This window comes from Rhipicephalus sanguineus, chromosome 7 (assembly GCF_013339695.2).
Source record: "Rhipicephalus sanguineus isolate Rsan-2018 chromosome 7, BIME_Rsan_1.4, whole genome shotgun sequence".
NCBI lineage: Eukaryota > Metazoa > Arthropoda > Arachnida > Ixodida > Ixodidae > Rhipicephalus > Rhipicephalus sanguineus.
In genome coordinates, this window is record NC_051182.1 from 35,756,950 (window position 1) to 35,776,462 (window position 19,513).

The 19,513-nt window shown below is 49.7% G+C and overlaps 1 pseudogene; it reads right to left on the bottom strand.

Annotated features, from left to right (window-relative positions):
* Positions 1 to 9,640: 9,640 nt before the first annotated feature.
* On the bottom strand, positions 9,641 to 10,535 carry LOC119398614 (signal recognition particle 54 kDa protein-like; annotated as a pseudogene).
* Between the last annotated feature and the right edge of the window lie 8,978 nt (positions 10,536 to 19,513).

Sequence of the window (19,513 nt, forward strand, 5' to 3'; positions counted from 1 at the left end):
ATGCCTTTCTATTAGGAGAATAGTACGGAAAAGGGAATGATTCATCAGGCATGCCCACATTATGTGGCAGTTACTTTCCCACAGTGAGGGCACCGCCCATCAGCGGCCGTGGTCCTAGCAAGCGAAGCCACAGCGAAACGACAGCACCGGAAGTTAACGCAGATCTGTGGAAGAGGAAACGGAGTGAGAACGCCAGTGAATGCGAGGTAAACGTCATCTTCGGTAAAACACAGACGGCAGCCGAGCGCCAACAAAGACAGGTGAACACGCAGCTTTTATTCAGAGAAACGCAAGCCAAGCGTCAACAGACGCAGTCGAATCCTTCACACTGCTGCACAGTTTCGGTAGTTTTCACTGTGTAGAACTGGCTGGACTTTTTTAAAACGAAAGTTGTTTATACCGGGGCCCACCAACACTTTCATGACATATATTTCCGTCACGAAAATCTCGGTCATCTCGCTCATGACATGACATCTCGGTCCGCGACGATGGCAGGCGGGCGTTTAGCCCATTGAGCTAGCGCCACACATGCCGGAGGCTAAATGAACGCGCCTTTTATATTGCACACTTTCCTCTCACAGTGCCCTTGAATGGATGTATGGTTGCTATGAGTGTCACCTTTATAATGGGGTGGCTTCATATGTGTCACCAGGCTGAGAAAAAGAAACATGCTCCCATTCGGCGCGTTTCCTACAGAAGCGTAATTTCATCAACGCTTTACCACACCGCGAGATGGTGGCTTTATCCCAAGCATCACTCTTCATAAGAATATCTGGGGTTTAACGTCCCAAAACCACGACATGATATGAGAGACGCCGTAGTGGAGGGCTCCGGAAATTTTGACCACCTGGGGTTCTTTAACGTGCACCTAAATCTAAGTGCACGGGCCTCTAGCATTTTCGCCTCCATCGAAAATGCAGCCGCCGCGGCCGGGATTCCATCCCGCGACCTTCGGGTCAGCAGTCGAGCGCCATAACCACTAGACCACCGTGGCGGGGAAGCCTCGCTCATAGCATCCATCCATAATGAAAAATAGCTCTTCCACGCTCGCCTGGCTGCCGCACTGCGTTCCCCGCTCGCCGTGTGAGAATTAACGCCCAGGCTAGAGAGAAGACACGACGCGCGTAGCGTTTCTCTTGGCGTTTCACGACGGTTTGAATGATTCCATATCGAGTATCAGTGTTTATGATGTTTGTTGCTGCCATCTTTGCGCGGAATTCGCCCTAATACGGTGTCCACGTATATGTTAAAAACTTCAGCTACCGCAAGGGTTAAATCACCATCATCATGAGCATTAGTCGTCGGTTCGGAGGTGTGCCACTAGGCGGCAACGTTTTCATTTACTCTCCAGCTGCGTATTCGCCCGGAACTGGTCATGACTTCTAAATATTTTCATTCAGCGGCCGTGAACGGGACTTCCAAATGGGAGCTGCGATGCCGTGTGGTCGTTGCAGCCTCCTCTAAACGGTTTGGAGAGCGACTTCGAAAATGCGGTTTACTGCCTGGAAGTGCCGTGCAAAGAGACAAATAGTATCGCTTCAAAAGATAAAAACCCGTTCTTTTTCTCAGAAGCCATAACGGCCCACGTTTAATAGCTGCCTGGCATGTTCCATGGTGTAACTCACATAACACCATCAGATGCCATGATGGTATGCAAACTATCTAATTGCAGGGCTGTTGTCATATGCGCCCCCCCTCCAAATTTGAGTGGAGTTCGTTTTTTTCCTGCTATTCTAAAATTCCTAGCCAGAATACCTTCAGACAGCGTGCCCCTATGGTTACCGTTTGTGTTGTTTTAATCTGCCTATTTCCTATTTTTGTGCCAGCCTCAATTGAAAAAAAAAAGTTTCAAAGTTTCGGGGACCCTTAAGCTTGGCCTTTATGAGATGAACGCGATAGCGATATCCGGTCCCATCCTCATCTCTTTCGCTTGTCTTCGGGTTCGGTCGTCCAGCCAGCCAGACACACACACACACATATATATGTGCCCAGGAAAACTAGTCGTCGCACTCCACGAGGCAAGGGCTGCGACGCTATCGAACTGCGAAAGCCCTCAGCGAAGACCATCGAACGTGATAGACGTTTTTGTGGACGGTGTTCGCGCTTCTGCCCTTATCGATACTGGAGCCGCCGTATCTGTTATGGATGCTAAACTAAGCCGCCTGCTACGAAAAGTGACGACGCCGCTTTCCGGGCTCTCCCTCCGTACAGCCAGCACCCAAAGTATTCACCCGACGGCGGTATGCACAGCCCGTGTCATCATTCAGGACGCTCTGTACGCCGTCGAATTCATCATAATTTCTTCATGCTCTCACGACGTCATCCTGGGATGGAATTTTCTCGCCCGCCACGACGCCGTCATTCATTGCGCACCAGCCGAATTAGAGCTGTCACCATTCTCACATTTGACGCTGGCAGACAATTCATCGGCTGCGACCAAGGTATTCGTCAAAGACGACATCACAGTTCCTGCGAATTCGTCAACGGCTGTGTCAGTCTATTGCACCGGTCTCTGCGACGCCGTTGCACTTCTTTCTCCATGTGACCGCGTTTTCACAAGGAAAGGCTTGCTGGTGCCATTTGCGACCGTGGAAATCACTCAGGGCGACACGGATATTTTTGTGACCAAGCCATCACCGTTCATGGTTACGTCGGTGCGAGGGGAATGTCTCGGCAGAGCGGAACCCCTCGAAGACGCACAACTTATGGACGCACCAGGTGACACGCACAGCGCCAGCTCCCGTACGCTCAGCGCTGTTTCCACATCTCATACGTCATCCGCTGATGTATTTCGTTCCTCGATTGCTGACAACCTTACGTCGGTCGAGCGTTCCCAGCTTCTATGCCTGTTGGAAGAATTTCGTTCTTCGTTCGATGTCGCACAAACTCCTCTCGGCCGCACGTCTACTGTAACCCATTGCATCGACGCTGGCGCTCAACCACCACTGCGGCAACGTCCATATCGCGTATCTCCAGCAGAGCGTCGTGTAATTAACGAGCAAGTCGACGACATGCTTCGCCGCGACGTTATTCGACCCTCAAACAGTCCGTGGGCGTCTCCTGTCGTTCTTGTTGGGAAGAAGGACGGCTCTGTGCGGTTCTGTGTAGACTACCGACGACTAAATAAGATCACCCGTAAGGACGTTTATCCCCTACCTCGAATAGACGACGCCATTGACAGCCTGCAAGGAGCAGAATTCTTTTCATCGCTTCATTTGCGCTCAGGGTACTGGCAAGTCCCCATGGCTGATGACGCTCGACCGAAGACGGCCTTTGTCACGCCGGATGGCTTGTACGAATTCAACGTCATGCCGTTTGGGCTGTGTAATGCGCCCGCGACCTTTGAGCGCATGATGGATACCGTTCTGCGCAACTTGAAATGGCACACGTGCCTGTGTTACCTCGACGACGTGGTAGTTTTCGCCCCGGACTTCTCCACGCATCTTCAACGCCTACGGGATGTGTTGACGCGTTTGAGCGACGCCGGGATACAACTGAATCTAAAGAAGTGCCGATTTGCAGCACGGCAGCTGACAATACTGGGCTACGTCGTGTCCAAGGACGGAATTCTCCCCGATCCAGCCAAGCTCGGGGACGTGTCAGAGTTCCCCAAACCTACGTCGGTCAAAGAACTGCGCAGTTTCGTAGGACTATGCTCCTACTTTCGGCGCGTCATCCGCAACTTCGCGACTATTATATCGCCGCTGACGAAGCTCCTTGGCAGCAACGGGCCCCTCAATTCGTGGTCGTCAGAGTGCGATGACGCTTTCGCAAAGCTCCGTAGTTTGTTGACGTACGCCACTACGACCCTACGGCCCCTACAGAAGTACACACGGACGCCAGCGATGTTGGCCTCGGCGCTGTCCTTGCGAAGCGCAAACTTGGGTTTCCGGAATACGTCGTGGCATATGCAAGTCGTACGCTTACTAAAGCTGAGACCAACTATACCGTTAAGGAGAAAGAATGCCTGGCAATCATTTGGGCCCTTACGAAGTTCCGACCTTATTTGTATGGTCGCCCATTTGATGTCGTCACCGACCATCATGCACTATGCTCGTTGTCGTCCTTGAAGGATCCCTCAGGCCGTCTCGCCCGGTGGGTACTTCGCCTGCAACACTACGACATCCGTGTGCTGTACCGCAACGGACGCCAGCATGCTGACGCCGACGCCCTGTCCCGCTCTCCCTTGCCTGACGACAATGCCCACAGCTCAGTGTCTCACATAGCTGTACCTTCAATCGACGTTCACACCATCGCTACCGAACAGCGCAAGGATCAATGGATTGCCTCACTGATAGGCTTGCTGACCGACCCATCGGCCACACCATCCTCTCGCGCATTGCGTCGTCAAGCCCACCATTTCGCCGTTCACGACGACCTCCTCCACCGACGCAATTACGACGGCGACGGTCGCCAGTGGCTACTAGTAATACCCCGCAGTCTACATTCTCACATATGCGAGTCGTTCCATTCTGATCCGCAGTGTGCACACTCTGGGGTATCGAAAACCTACCACCGCATTCGCCAACGGTACTTTTGGCGAGGAATGTACCGCTACGTGCAGAAGTTTGTTCGCTCCTGCATCGATTGTCAGCGCCGCAAAACTTCAACGCACCTGTCGCCGGCAGGTTTGCAACCTCTACCTTGCCCTGACCGGCCGTTTGGGCGCGTTGGCATCGATTTGTACGGGCCACTTCCTCTGACGTCCGCTGGTAACCGCTGGGACATCGTCGCTGTTGACTACCTCACGCGATATGCTGAAACTGCCGCCCTCCCTGCGGCTACAGCGCGCGATGTGGCCTCCTTCCTGCTCCACCGATTCATGCTGCGTCACGGTCCACCCCAGGAGCTGCTCAGTGATCGAGGCCGTGTCTTCTTGTCGGAAGTCGTCGAAGCCATTCTCAAAGAGTGCAACGTTGTTCACCGCAAAACTACTGCTTACCATCCGCAGACGAATGGCCTCACCGAACGCTTTAACCGCACGCTCGGCGACATGCTCTCGATGTACGTCGCCGCCGACCACACAAATTGGGATGCCATTCTGCCCTTCGTCACGTACGCCTACAATACCGCCCCTCAGAGCACTACTGGTTTCTCACCCTTTTTCTTATTGTATGGCAGGCACCCGTCGCACACAATCGACACAATCCTTCCCTACAAGCCGGATCCATCTGATTGTGCGCCTATTTCTGACACAGCCAGGCTTGCTGAAGAGTGTCGCGAGCTTGCAAAGGCCTCTACAACGCACGAGCAAGAGCGGCAGAAGAGCCTTCGCGGTGGCACCACCACTTCTGAGTCCACGTTCCTCCCCGGAGCGCTCGTATGGCTCTCGGTCCCTACCACTGCAACCGGCCGCTCTTCAAAACTACTGCCGAAACACGAAGGCCCCTACCGTATCGTCGAACGCACATCCCCGGTCAACTACCTGATCGAACCCATAGAACCATCTTCGGACATGCGCCGTCGAGGGCGCGACATTGTCAACGTGGAGCGCCTGAAGCCCTACCACGAGCCCCTCATAGTTACAAGTTGCTAGGTCGTCAGGCGGCTCCCTTTTCGTACCCGGGGTAATTGTAGCGAAGCGATCGAACTTGGTAATGGGTCGTCCTCTCGAACACCTCCTAGTGGGTCGCCGTCTTCGGCTCTTTTCGAAGAGAACGCAACTCGCGCTGAGAGTCGGCCCCGCCTTGACTGTCGCTGTTGAGTATCGTCGCCGCTAATAAACCTCTTTATAATATATATACACGCGCATTAAATACCTTTAGTAAAGATAAAGGTTTGCGCCCTCTTCAACAGTACTTTAATGACAACAGTGCACCTATACGTATGTGCTAGAGAATGCGTGCTCTTATGTGTGTGGATTTTGTAATCGGTGACATGCTTTAAACTAACAGCAATTTCCGCGCACGATACTTTTTGAAGTTGCGCTGTACCCAATACGTGTACGCACTCTAAGTGTTCTTAAGGGAATATGAGCAATAATGTGTGTCTTTTGATATCAATTGCCTGCTTTAAACCATTATCTCGGTATGCAATTCACGCGGTGTGACGCCCGATGGTAATGTACGCTTGTACCAGGATTTAATGCAATATTACATCTCGAACAATGACACCTGTACACAATACACGTTTGTGCGTGAATCACTAAAACCACACTTGCCTGCCACGCAGAAGCGTGTGCGCGATTCAACCCCGGATACATCAGTTATTATAATGTGCATCTATGGCAATTGTTGCAGTCACGGACATGATATTTTTTCCGCTTAAAACCAACAGCGCTGACACCGGAATTTCTGCGACACGGTCTCTTTCCCGTTATCGACGTATTAATGCCAGAATGGATTGTCAGTAATGTCAGTAATGGATCAATGTGCCAGAATGCTTTTAACACTAAAATAATGATATTTTCAGTGGTTATGAAGCACCGTTATGAATTGTGTTATGTTATTGTTCTTCTATGGTATTCATTCTAAATTTCTTTTGTTGTTTCTTCTTAAAGGTTGCATAAATAAGCAAATGAAGTTTCAGTGTGGTGCGGACGGCATCTCACCCGAAAATAAGTGCCCGGATGTAGGTGTTAATTGCGTGGCAGGCACAGAAATATGTGGCTGTGGTGGCAGCTTGCATCGCAATAGAAACTTTCAATGCGTAAACTATGAAGATTGCGGTAAGTAGCACTATACCAATACGAACTATCTCGTTACAATAAATTAAAAAATGTTAATGCGACCGTAATGGAAATCGTAAGGTTCTTAGAGTAGCGCTCGCAGTGACTTTGTTGATAAAGTAGTGATGAACTGTGAGCTACCAACTTCTTTTCCTTATCAGTCGTTGTATTGATCCTTGCCCTCCACCGACAGAAAGCTTTCAGCACCTAACATGATTTTGCAATGCATCTCGAATCGGCGCATCTTTCTCCTTGAGATGATATGGTGTGATCACGTGCGCACGTTATGTTTTTCTATGCGACGGCATGGTGACATCAACGACGCCGAAAAAAAGTGCGCATCTGTGACGCCATGATGTATTCTCGAATCACGGGACCATGTTTGATGCCAGTGTGCCCCCTACACCTCTTCTACTTCGCTGTCCGACGGCATACCCACAAGAGCTGCTCGTGACGTATGTGGTGCGTACTCTTATAAGGGGGAAGTGAGGAGGAAAAGCGAGGCGTGTGACACCTGGCGAGCGCCGGAGCAACTGCACCGTACACGAGCCCTATCTTGTGTTGCATGCAGGTAAGGTGAACGCTGTGCAAGCCAGCACGCAGCTGGCGCAACAGCAGGAGGCGCGGGAGAGAGCGTGCGGCGAGGAAGATGTGACGTCAATGCGCCGGAAGTTCGCCGTCTTTTAGCGTGTTTGAAGTTTGACGTACTCTAACCTACGCACTATCGCACATAACCATTAGCTTAACCAATTCCATCCTCCTTATATACGTCTTCAACGCATGTGTGTGTGATGGTGTATTCGTGCGGTGAACATTGCGAAGTGTGTGAACTTGAGCTTGTTGGTACACATTCATAGTAAAAAAACTCGGCAGATCCCACGTACCGTGGGAGTGGATGTTATGCGAAGCATGTGGCGGGTAGGTGACTGTGGCGTAACTTTTAGATGCGAAGTATCTTATGGCGGAGTTCAATCCGGTGGTGGTGGTGGTGGTGGTGTGCGGCGTGACCACCCTTACTGCGCATGCGCATACCCTCTCCACTCCCCCTCACCATTCCTCCTGTCCTCTTCCCCTCTCTCCTCTCCACTCTCCACTCACCCTATCCCCTCCCCCTCCCCAATTCCCCATACCCTCTCTACTTTCCACACCCTCTCCACTTCCCGTCCTCCTCTCCCATTCCCCTCTCCACTTCCCTTCCCCCTTTCCACTCTTCTTCTACGTGGCGTTGGCTAGACATGCCGAAATTCTCTCCTGCGCAACGCCGAGATGAGCACCAGCGCATGCGCGTCCCCTCCCCCCCCCCTCTCTCCTCTCCTACGCTGCCCCCCTCTCGCACGCCTGTCGACCGCGTTCCCCGCTCGCCCTGTGAGAATTAACGTCCAGGCTAGAGGGAAGACACGACGCGCGTAGCGTCCCTCTTCGCGTTCGACGACGCGAGGTCGGTAGCACGCCCAACGAACGCCAACGGAACGCGATCGTGCAAGTGCTACGGCTTCGCATCGCCTCATGGTCCCCTTTAGCGGGAAATGGAGTAATGTTTTTACTGAGCGACATGTTACAAAATGACGCTAAAGATTTGTATATATTATATACGCACACATATATATGTTGAAGAGCCGCATACGTGTTATATAACCAGTTGCTTACGGTTGGGTAACGCTGCCAATGGCAACGTGAGTATTACGAAAACCAGAAGCGCTAAGCTGATATGTAGTGCTTATACGTGTCCCGGGAACGCACGCACGTTTCACGAACCCGTGTGCATGTGTGGAAGAAGTTCTTGACAGTTCTTGATAAGGGCATCATCACCATGTTCAGTGAGCACCAGCAGCTGGTCATGACTTGTTATAGGATCCGGTCGTGATCGTGGTGAAGAGGGGTCCATGTGTAGTGAAGTATGTGGTATAGTAGAGCTGTTGGAATTCGTGGATGCCTCGGTCATTTCGTCGACAAATTATCTGTCGACAGAGCCGGCGACATGTCCGAACCTGAAGCCACCCTTCGTGTTGGTGAGGTATAGCCCGTCGAGGCTTGTAGGCCTGGATAGTGCTACGTAGACCAACTTCAGTGGATGGTGTTTGTCGTATTCGTAGACTACCTGGGCGTATGTGGCCTACGTAGCCTAGTCTACAAAGCGGCTGTCAATTAATCTGGCATCATCCTCGGTCAGCATGATGCCATCGCCTAGCCTCGTAAGAAATGAAGAGGACACTGCGTCGTTCTGGTGGACGAAGTGCACTTTACGTTGCGGTGATGTGGATATCATATGTATCTTTCGTTAATGTATTCTTCCGGGGTCGAGCAATGCTTCAATATAGCTTCCTGAATCATAGGAATACAGATGTAATGTTTATTAGACTGCTATAAAAGAGGAGCCAACAATGGAACTAAAGACGTTCATCTGATATGACGCCTGCATCGTAGGAGTACACATCGTAGAAGTATCATGTAGTGTTTGTTGCTGGCTTGTAAAATCGAGGGAGCCGCCACGTTCCGCGGATCAGATCACCATGCGAGGATTCATGGCTGGAGGCATGCGACCGGGTCTCCACGTTCAACAACTGGGACTGCGTCGTGAAGCTACGCCATGTCTACTTCGCTCTTGAAGATGGCGCAAAGGCGTGGTTCGAGAGTCCACGCTAACATCATGGGACCTCTTCCGCACCAGATTTCTGAACACCTTCACGAGCGTCATCCGGAAAGAAAGGGCTGACACCCTTTTGGAGACCCGTGTACAGCACCGCAACGAGGACATCGGTCTGTACACCGCAGAAATGACCGGTATATTTCGTCATGCCTACCTCGCAATGTCCGAAGAAAAGAAAGTTCGCTTCCCTGTGCGGGGAGTGAAGGAAGACCTTTTCGCCGGACTTGTGCGCAACTGGCCGAAGACGGTCCCAAAATTTGTTTCGAGAGCCAGCACAATCAAAAAGGCGCTAGAAATCCGCACTAGGCTATATAACCGCCGCATGTTTATGTCAATATGCGGGGATGCTCAAGCGCTGAGCCACGCGCGTTGAGAGCTCCTCCACCTTTCGCGTGGCCGTCGAGCCTCGTGACGATGACGGCACCGAAGTCCACTTTTTCTTTGAAGGCACGCGTGCGCTTCAGAGGCTTGACCAATGGATGCGTCCATCACGAACATGATGTCTGGGTTGGTGGCGTTGGACACTTGCAACATATCCTCGAACAGCGAGTACTCCTGCTTGTGCTTGCCGCTAGTGCCGACAACGATGATCTCGAAGCCCTCATTCTTAAACTTCTCCACGCCCTCCTGAGCTATCACCGCTGTGTCGACCTCCGTATAACTTCCGTAGAAAGGTATTCTCGCCTTTGTCGCATTTTGCTTCAACTGGTCGAACGCGCCCACTCGGAAGGTGTCGGTACACACCAGGTACGTCTTCCAGCCTTTCTGCAGGTAGTGGTACGCCAGCTTTTGGCACGTTGTGGTCTTGCCCCTGCTTTGAAGGCCGACGAACATCATGACGTTTCTTGCCTTTCGTCGGCTGCCATGCCTTAGAGAGAGAGAGAGGTAAGATTCTTTAATGAAATGCCCGGAGAGGTTAGCCTGGTTTGTCGCCTGGCTTGCATGCCTTGACAACGGGTTCCACCAACCTGATCAGCTATTTAACACGGTGGACGGGATGATTCGTCGCTTGTTCAGCCCGACTGCCCTCTCATCTATGTCAATGACAGATCTGACATTTTATCTGAGCTGCTTCACGAGGGTCATGCTGATGTCAGCTTTTAGAAGTGCCATAAATGTCTCTTTTTGCACCGAATATAGACCCGCTTTGTTATTGATGGTCGCATTGTTGAGCAACCGCAACGCATTGATGATCTTGCGGCATAAGTCGGCTACAATCATGGTGCCAGTGTTGAGGCCTTGAGCCCGGCTTCCGAAATAAACGACTCCTCGTGGTTCCTTTAAAGGGGCCCTGCAACACTTTTCGAGCATGCTCAAAAAGCGCTGCCGATCGGTAGTCGAGGCTCCCGAGAACACGCGAGCCAAATATTATAGCGGTGCGCACGGCCTGGAATTTACAATAAATTCTCAAAGTCAGCTGAAAATCGCTCCCTCTTCTCTCGACAAATGATGTATTAGTCCGCAAAATATGACGCGATTGTCGGCAGTTCCACCATTGGCTGATGTTATAATCACGATAACACCCTCATTATTACTTTCGTTGTTAATTTTGAGTTCAATAAGTAGATAATATGTATGTTTATATTATGTTATCGCGTTAAAAACACCGAACAAACATTAATATTAGCACTTCCGGTCTCACCGACAGCTCGTCTGCTCGTAGTTGCGTGGTTCCGTTTTCTTCGCCATGCGCAGTGCCGAAAACGTGAATATTTCTGTGCTTTTGACCATCGCCGGTTGCAGTTGAGAGTGGCAGCCGTTCGAGTGTTGCCTCGTCAGCTGAGAACTGCATCGTCGGCACGTTCTCACGACCGACCGAGGCACGGGCGCAGCGTGTCTCCGATAACAATGCTGGCGTCCGGTAATGGCGGCGCTTCGGGGTCGTCTGCCAGTGCCGTCTTACGAGGCGGTGTATCGGAGTATGGGCCGAAACCGATCTCAGCTGTCATTCGTTCCAAACGAGCGCGCACGTTTGCTTCCATGGTTGGCAGAGCGATGAAAACACTACGGCGTTCGAGGTGCACAACCAACATTACCAAACCGACGCGCAGTTTTCAAGCACGCGCGATACACAGCGCGATCGACTCCGCTCGACGAGAACGACGCAAGCCGACCGGAAGTGGCGGCACAGACCACGTGGTTGCGCCGAGACGTCAGAGAGAAAAAAATGAAAAAAATGCCGCCGGCGCTGACGTCGCCTCCTCGCACCTCTGCCCTCCCTCCCTCCCCTCACGCCGCGCGCAGCTTTCCGCGCGCTCGCTGCGTTGAGTTGAGAGAGAAAGCTGCGGAACGTGATCTCTATAATTTGGTAACACCACTTAGACTTGACGGATTCGAAAAATTTTTGCCGGATATGGCTCGTGAAGAGTCATACGTCAATAATGGGACTATTCCAATATAACAAAGAAAGGTGTTGCAGGGCCCCTTTAAGCATCTGGAGACGGCATTTACTGCTGACCTAGCTCAGGCAATATTGAAATACAGCCAGACAAGCCACCGCCGAACCACAGCGTACCAACCATAGACCAATGACCTTACGGAGCGACGTGGGATACGATCCATCCGTACGTGACCTTCGCATACAACACTGCCGCGCAGGAAACGACGCAGATGATGCCATACAAGTTGATCTACAGAAGAAACCCGGCAACGACCTCGACGCCATGTTACCCGACTTCTCTGACGAAGAAAAATTCGACCTCACCGTCTCCTTGAACGCGCCAAAAAATCTTGGCAACTCGCCCGTCTGCGCATCCAGAGCCAGCAAAAGACCGAGAGCCGTCGTTCTAACATTCGACGCCGGTACGTGGAATACCAGCTAGGCGACCGTGTCTGGGTCTGGACGCATATACGCAGACGCGGACTTAGCCAGAACCTTCTTGGACGATGCTTCGGACCGTACATGTTACTTCGACGTCACGGCGGACTCGACTACGAGATTATCCCCGACGGCATGACGAGCTCTCAGTGGCTCCGGGCACGGCCCCAGGTCGTGCATGTGGTACGCCTGGAGCCTTTCTATGCCGGTTAAGGAACGTGTGGACTCCACTTTTAGCTTGCTTTATTATGTTTCTTTTGTATTACAATGTATTGCATGCATGTTTTCAATTCTATGTTCTGTTTTACGCATCGGGGCGATGCTTTTTCAGAGCGGGGCATGCCACGCGCGCCTCTTTTGCTATGTTTTTGTAACTAGTCCGTTGCACGTGCGATCGTTGTCTGAGCCATGCCAGAATGCCTGGGAATATTCCAGGTTGTAGTAAATCATTTTGTCAAGATTGCGCACATGACGCGAATAGTCAATATTATTCTAGGTCTTGCGCTACCACCCGTGATAAGGCTGGAAAGCTCGATGCATGATGTATAAAAGACGGTGCGTCCCAGCCATGATCGATTTATCGAAGGCCGACGCTCTGTTCGCCGCTGTCAGTGTACAGTGTGTATTACTCTAGAGTGACTTTCCGTTTCCCGGCCACAACTTCGGCCAGATGAAGATTTTCATCTTGGACACGCCGACTGCTGCCTTCGTCGACGCCACGACCCCATGACGATATTATAATTCTTAGAGTTTTACGTGCCAAAACCACGATATCATTATGATGGACACCGTAGTGGAGGGAGCCGAAAATTTTGCCCAGCTGGTGTTCATCACCCGCACCTAAATCTACATACACCTTCCTCAAGATAGGTGGCCGCCACGACCGGGATTTGACACTGCGGCCGTCGCGTCAGCAGTATAGCACCGTAACCACTAGACCACCGCAGCGGGTACACGAAGAATGGCAAGGAGCTCGACACCTGCAGCGAGCCGCTGTAGCGCAAAGGACGCACGAAAAAAATACGGCAGATCCCATGCACTTTGGGAATCAATGTATTGAGAAGGAGTCGGCAAAGGCATGCTACATCGCCTTGTTTGTCTTTGAGACAACTGAAGTCATTCATGCCATTGCGTCTAGTTATCTGTATATCGCATGTTTTACATTCATGCATGCATGTACCATCCGGTCTATGTCATGCTAATCAAATGTATATTCTGGAATATACAATACATGATCTGGTATTTATGTAATGACACACTAGTGCCATACCATACCAATTTTGGTATAATGCAGCTAGCAAAACGGCCGGAAGCGCACCATGTCATGTAAATCATGGCACACATACATGCATGTCATGATAGCTATGTTGCAACCTCTGATTTATGTTCGTCTACAGTCACGTCATTGAATACCAATATCGGTGTATTCATTCTAGCCAAACGGCCGCGAGTGCACCATGAGCGTGTCATGTATGTCATGTCGTACATGATGTGCGTGTCATGGTTTTCATGTTATCACCTGTCATTTATGTTCGTCATACAGTCGCATCGCACAATGCCAATTTTGGTGTATATCAGGCAGGCAAAACGCCACGAGTACACCGTGAACGTGGCATGTAACACATGTCATACGTAACATGCAAGTCGTGATTTTCACGTTACCACGTCTGATTACCACTACAGTATTATAGCGCAATACTAATTTCTGGACCCCACGAAGCTTCTGTCGCGAATATGTCAAGTTGTTCAGAGCCTTGAGACACCTACACATCAGTTGTTTCCTTTCCCAGCTGTCGCACTAAAGCAAGGTCGCAGTGAAGTAGACGTAGCAGAAGATTATTGTCAATTACTGGTAGGCACTTCCTCCTCACCGCTATCGCTTTTATGCTGCGCGTCACCCGCATATTGTGACGATCGCCTCGACTTGCCTTTCACTATGCACGAATTTGACACTGCGATTGCCGCCTCCCAACGCTCGTCCGCGACAGGGCGTGATGGGATCACCTATTCGGCGCTTTGTCACCTTGGCCAGGAGGCGCGGAAAGCTCCTATGTCTTTCTGCAATTCTACGTGGGACACGGCAACAGCCCCAGACAGCTGGAAGTGCACTCGCATAGTGGCCTTACTGAAAACAGGCAAGCGCTTACACGAGCTTTCTTTATATAGGCCATTTGTACTAGCCAGTTGTGTCGTAAGTAATGGAACGCATGGTGTTGACGAGACTGGAATGGCTATTGGAGAACAATGTCATCTTGCCAGATTTTATAAATGGCTTTCGAAAGGGCCGATCGTCAATAGACGGCGTCGTTGACCTAGTTTTGTCGGTAGAAATAGAAAAAAAAAACGTCAGAGATTAGTAGGCGCAATGTTTTGGATATTAAAGGCGCCTACGTTAACGTCCTTCATGAGGCTATTCTCGATGCGCTTGAAGACATTGGCGTAGGAGGCCGCTTTCACGCGTGGATAGTCAGCTATCTTAATGGTCGAACCATTTTCATGTCGATTCCCAATGGTCACATTGGCCGGCACCACGTCAGCCGTGGAGTTCCACAAGGCGCGCTCCTCAGCCCGATACTTTTCAACATCGCCCACGTAGGTCTTGCGGCTGAGCTCCCTAACGTAGTCAAAGTCAGCGCCTACGCTGACGATATATGCATATAGGCATCTAGAGCAACGCCTCCGCAACTGCGAGCAAGACCTAAACACGCCACATCAGTAGCGTCAAAGTACTTAGGCCGTCAAGGCCTGCAACTCTCAACAACATTGGCGTTTACAAAGAAATCAATCAAGTACCCGATCTTCGCTGCCGGAGCAGTGGTCCCTGCTGTCACGCACTACGGATAACTAGGTGTCGTCATTGATTGCATGCTATCTTGGACGAAGCATATCGCTGCGCTACGGACCAAACTTGTTAGTTTTGTAGACGTTCTTCGAGTCGTAGCAGGACTAAGATTGGGTCCCTCGGAGAAGAGTCTCCTGCAGTTATACCAGGCATTGTTCGTTGGCTATTTACGGTACAGTGCACATGTGCACTCGAGTATGCGTGCAACATGCATCCGTACATTGGAGAGCCTTCAAGCGCGAGCGCTGCGAACGTGCCTACGGCTACCAAGGTGTACAACAACCTCTGGCACAATAGAGGAATCACGTACATGCCCTATAGAGGTTTACTTGTCTTGTGAGCCCTTCGAGTCCACATTCGACTGCTGACTCGACACGCAAACCATCTCTTGTCTTCGCTCCACAGAGATCGACCAGGCTGCACCTACTCATGATGCCTCGATACACATAGGCACGTCATCCCTTCTGACTTTACACCAGTCGTCATCCCCACAGTGTCACCGTGGACGCTGAACAGGCTACTGGTGCCCTTTCAAATACCCGGGATTACGAAGAACCGTCGTGTTCCTTGTGCTGCGCTCAAACAACTCACCTTGGCACATTTGACTCCACGATACGATGACACTCTGCACATATACACCAATGGATCTGTGACTCCGTGCGCTTCGAGTGCGGCCATTGTGATCCCTCATCTGGGTACCTCCCGGAACTACAAATTAGATCACAGGTAGTCTTGAACAGCTTGAGAACTTGTTGCGATACGGGAAGCTATCCAATTCGAGTCGGACAATCACCACGTAAATGGACGATACCATCAGACGCAAAATCCGCGTTACAATCTATTGACTGTTGCTCAAGAAGGGGACAGTATTATGCGCTAGCTTTGGAAATCATTCACGGATTCGACGTTACGCAGAAGATTGGTCACTCAATGACATTGCAATGGATCCATGGACACTGTAGATTAGCAGGCAACGAACTTGCTGATGCTGAAGCAAGAGCCGCTGTCTGTAACACCCCACTGACGTGAAAGTACCGTACACGCGAGGGGACGTGAGCTCTTTATTGAGGATATTCCTGCGAGAGTGCATCACGACTTATTGTTCTCAGCCAGACCATCAATACAGGCGTCTGCAGGAGATAGATCCGGAAATGACCTTACTCCTCCCGGCTAGAATGTATCGACGCAACGCCAGCTTGCTGCACCGCATTCGTCTGGAAGTTGCATTCACTCGCCGCTATGCACACCTCAACCGCTGTGCGGACAACTCGAACTGTGAACGCTACCAAGTGCATGAAACAACAGCACATCTATTTTGTGGCTGCCCACAATACGTGTCGCAACGTAATACGCTCGCTTCAGCGTTGGCAGGAATCGGTGTGGCAACACTAAGTCAGAGTGGTATTTTGAAGTTGAATTTGAAATTTATTTGCATCATCATAATGCGGGAATGCTCGGGCAAAAAGTGAAAATCAGTTCACTTCAAAAGCGCCCGAGCCCCCATATACAAAGCACACAAAAAGGGCTACAATATACACTAACAAGAAATTTTAACCGTTTCACATTGCAGGTCAACCTCTAATGTTGTACAATATAATGCGAACAGCTCGATAAGAATTACACATACACAAAAACACTAGCACCACTTGAAGAACAAAGCACTAACATCATGGAATGAAACACTCTCGTATATCACGTATGCTGCGCTGTTCCACATGAATATCTTGGAAAATCAGTTTGTTAAACAGAACTGAAAGTGCATGACGTAACATTTGCTCTCCATGCTTAGTATGACAAAATGTAACGAACCAATACTCTTTGGTGCGAAATGGATATACAGAGGTATTCGTTTTCAGCGATGACATGCTAAGAAATGCATGCTCGCTGTTATCCACAGATTTTTTGTGCGCATATAAAAAGAACTCGTAAAGGTGGGACACGGGAACAATTTTAAACTGGCGAAACAGTTCAGCAGTGTGTTCATTGTAAGCAGCACTAGCGATATGGCGCAACGCCTTCTTTTGTAGCACATACAGTTTGCTAATGTTAGAGGATGTGGTATTTCCCCAAACCAGAAAACAATAGTAAAGGTGTGATAAGAAGATTGTCTTATACATTAAAACTTTTACGGATACGGGAAGATATGAGCGTAATTTTGCTAGAACACCCACACACCTATTTAGGCGAGACATAACAGCTAACATGGGGATCCCAGCTCATATTTTTATTGAAAATTATTCCAAGCGTCTTTACAGTATCCACTATTTCAATGTTACCGTTGTCGAACATTATCATTGGTTCTAAAATAAGCGGGCTTTGACACAGCTTTATTTTTTGGAATTTATTAACAAACAGTTTGCAGTGCTCCATATACTAAGTTTTTCCATTGTTTCGTTGATCACCGAGGTGACGTGCTGTATGTCGTTGCTTTTAAATAGGAGGCTTGTGTCATCCGCATACATAATATAATTCGGAGCGTCACTAATAGTTGTTATATCATTAATATATAATAAAAACAATAATGGGCCCAGGATACTACCCTGAGGAACTCCTATGGTGATATTCTGGCAATTAGACACGTGGTTTCTTATCGCCACACGCTGGCATCGATATTGTAGATAAGCTTTTAGGAGGAGAGCTGTGATTCCACGAACACCATATATTTCCAGCTTTTCTGAAAGTATTCCATGATAGATTCGATCGAACGCCTTCGAGTAGTCTACAAATACACCGATGCATCGCTCCTTGTTTTCAATGCACTCAAGAATTAATTATTTTTGCTTTAGGAGAGCTGTTTCTGTGGACCTTTTAGGTAGGAAGTTGTATTGTGAAGAAGTAATCAAGTTAAATTTCATGCAGAATTTCAATAGCCGTTTATAAATTATCCTCTCCAAGCCCTTGGAAAAAATTGGCAGAATCGAAATTGGCCTATAGTTGGCCATGTCTCTTCTTTCCACACTTTTAAAAAGCATACTGACTTTACCTACTTCCATCAGTTTTGGAAAGCAACCTGAAGTAATCGATAAGTTATATACATAAGCCAATACTGGTGATATTAGTTTAACGACGTGTTTAACCGGAATTATCTCTATACCATCAATATCACGTGCTTTGCTGTTTTTAAATGAGTAAAATATAGCACATTTTCGGCCTCATTGGTTGGTTCGAGATACATGCTCGAAGGGTTCCTCTTTATGGCGTGATTTGTCCTACTTGACCTTCGCGGACTGGACACAACATCTCTGAGAAACCATATTGCTCTTTTAGCGCAAAAAACGACACCACAAGAAAGAAGACGGAACACAGCGCTACTCTCAACTGACATGGTTTATTGCGTCACTCCACTCTATAGCAACCAGATACCGGTAGGACATGCGCCATGCACCGTATGCGCACAACCACCACACCTTGGACACCTGAGCGCAATCAAGAAAGCGTATCCAAAAAGCAAAATTCAGAAGAAAACAAGGTAATGGAAGGCACACTAATGCACTGGGACCCCAATGATTGAATGAAAACAGCTTCTGATAATTCTCGGGCGGTGGTGTCACGACTCTTTAGTTAGTCTAAACAAGGCTTGACAATTGCATTTTTTGCAGTGTTGAGCTAAATGTGAGCCTGTACCAGTTGGAAGGGATAGCTCATGTTCTTTCAGCTTTCAGCTCATGTTCTTTCAGCCTTTCAGCTTCTGCTGTGGGCCCTGTTTTTTGTGTGTCTGCGTCAACTCCGGAACCTACCGTTCTGGTCAGTCACATTGCGTTTGCTGTGTACCGCGCCAGGATGCTTTCTTTCTGCATGAAGAAAGGACTCGTTCCACAAGAAGTCGCTGTCCTCTTCGGTAGTGTGAGGCCGTCCGTTGGTCATGCACAGCGCCTTTCTTGGATTCTCCGCTCTGAAATTTGGCGGCAGCTACGTCTTCTCTGTGACTGGATGAAGCTTACATGCTACTCGCGGGACACTTCTACCGTGGCCGAGAAGAAATTGGGCTGCTACAAACGTCTAGCAGCTCAGACTACTGAATTCTGGTGGGTGCAGCTTCTGCTACAGCTTCGGTCGAGGTCTTCGCCGAGGAAAGACGCAACGCAAGCCGACGTTGGTGGTTACCATGTACTCGGTGATGTCAGGTTCCTGACGAAGTTGCGCATTTGTTAAGGAAAGGTTCGAAGTTCAGCACGGAACCAAGTATTCCTGCACATGAGCTGCTGGCATTGAATAGGCGCATCTCAAGGAAAGCTGAACTGGATGACCAGGAACGGTGCCTCCTTGATGGAGTGGATACCTTGCGTCGGACTGTCAACAAGGACTCCCCACCTTCGTCGGCTCTGATCAAGAAAACGGTGTCGTTTTAGGGGCGAAGCTCCTTAAGGCGGCACTCGTTCTTCCCTAGTAGTTGTCGTAGTCGTAGTGCGTAACCAGTCGTAACGCTAGTACCAGATCTTGACCTCCAAGGTGGTGCCGGTGGGAGATTTTTCCTGTGCGTTGTTGAACAATAAAAAAATTCGCAGCGTGCGCGTTAACTAAAAGCCGAATTCTTCTGTC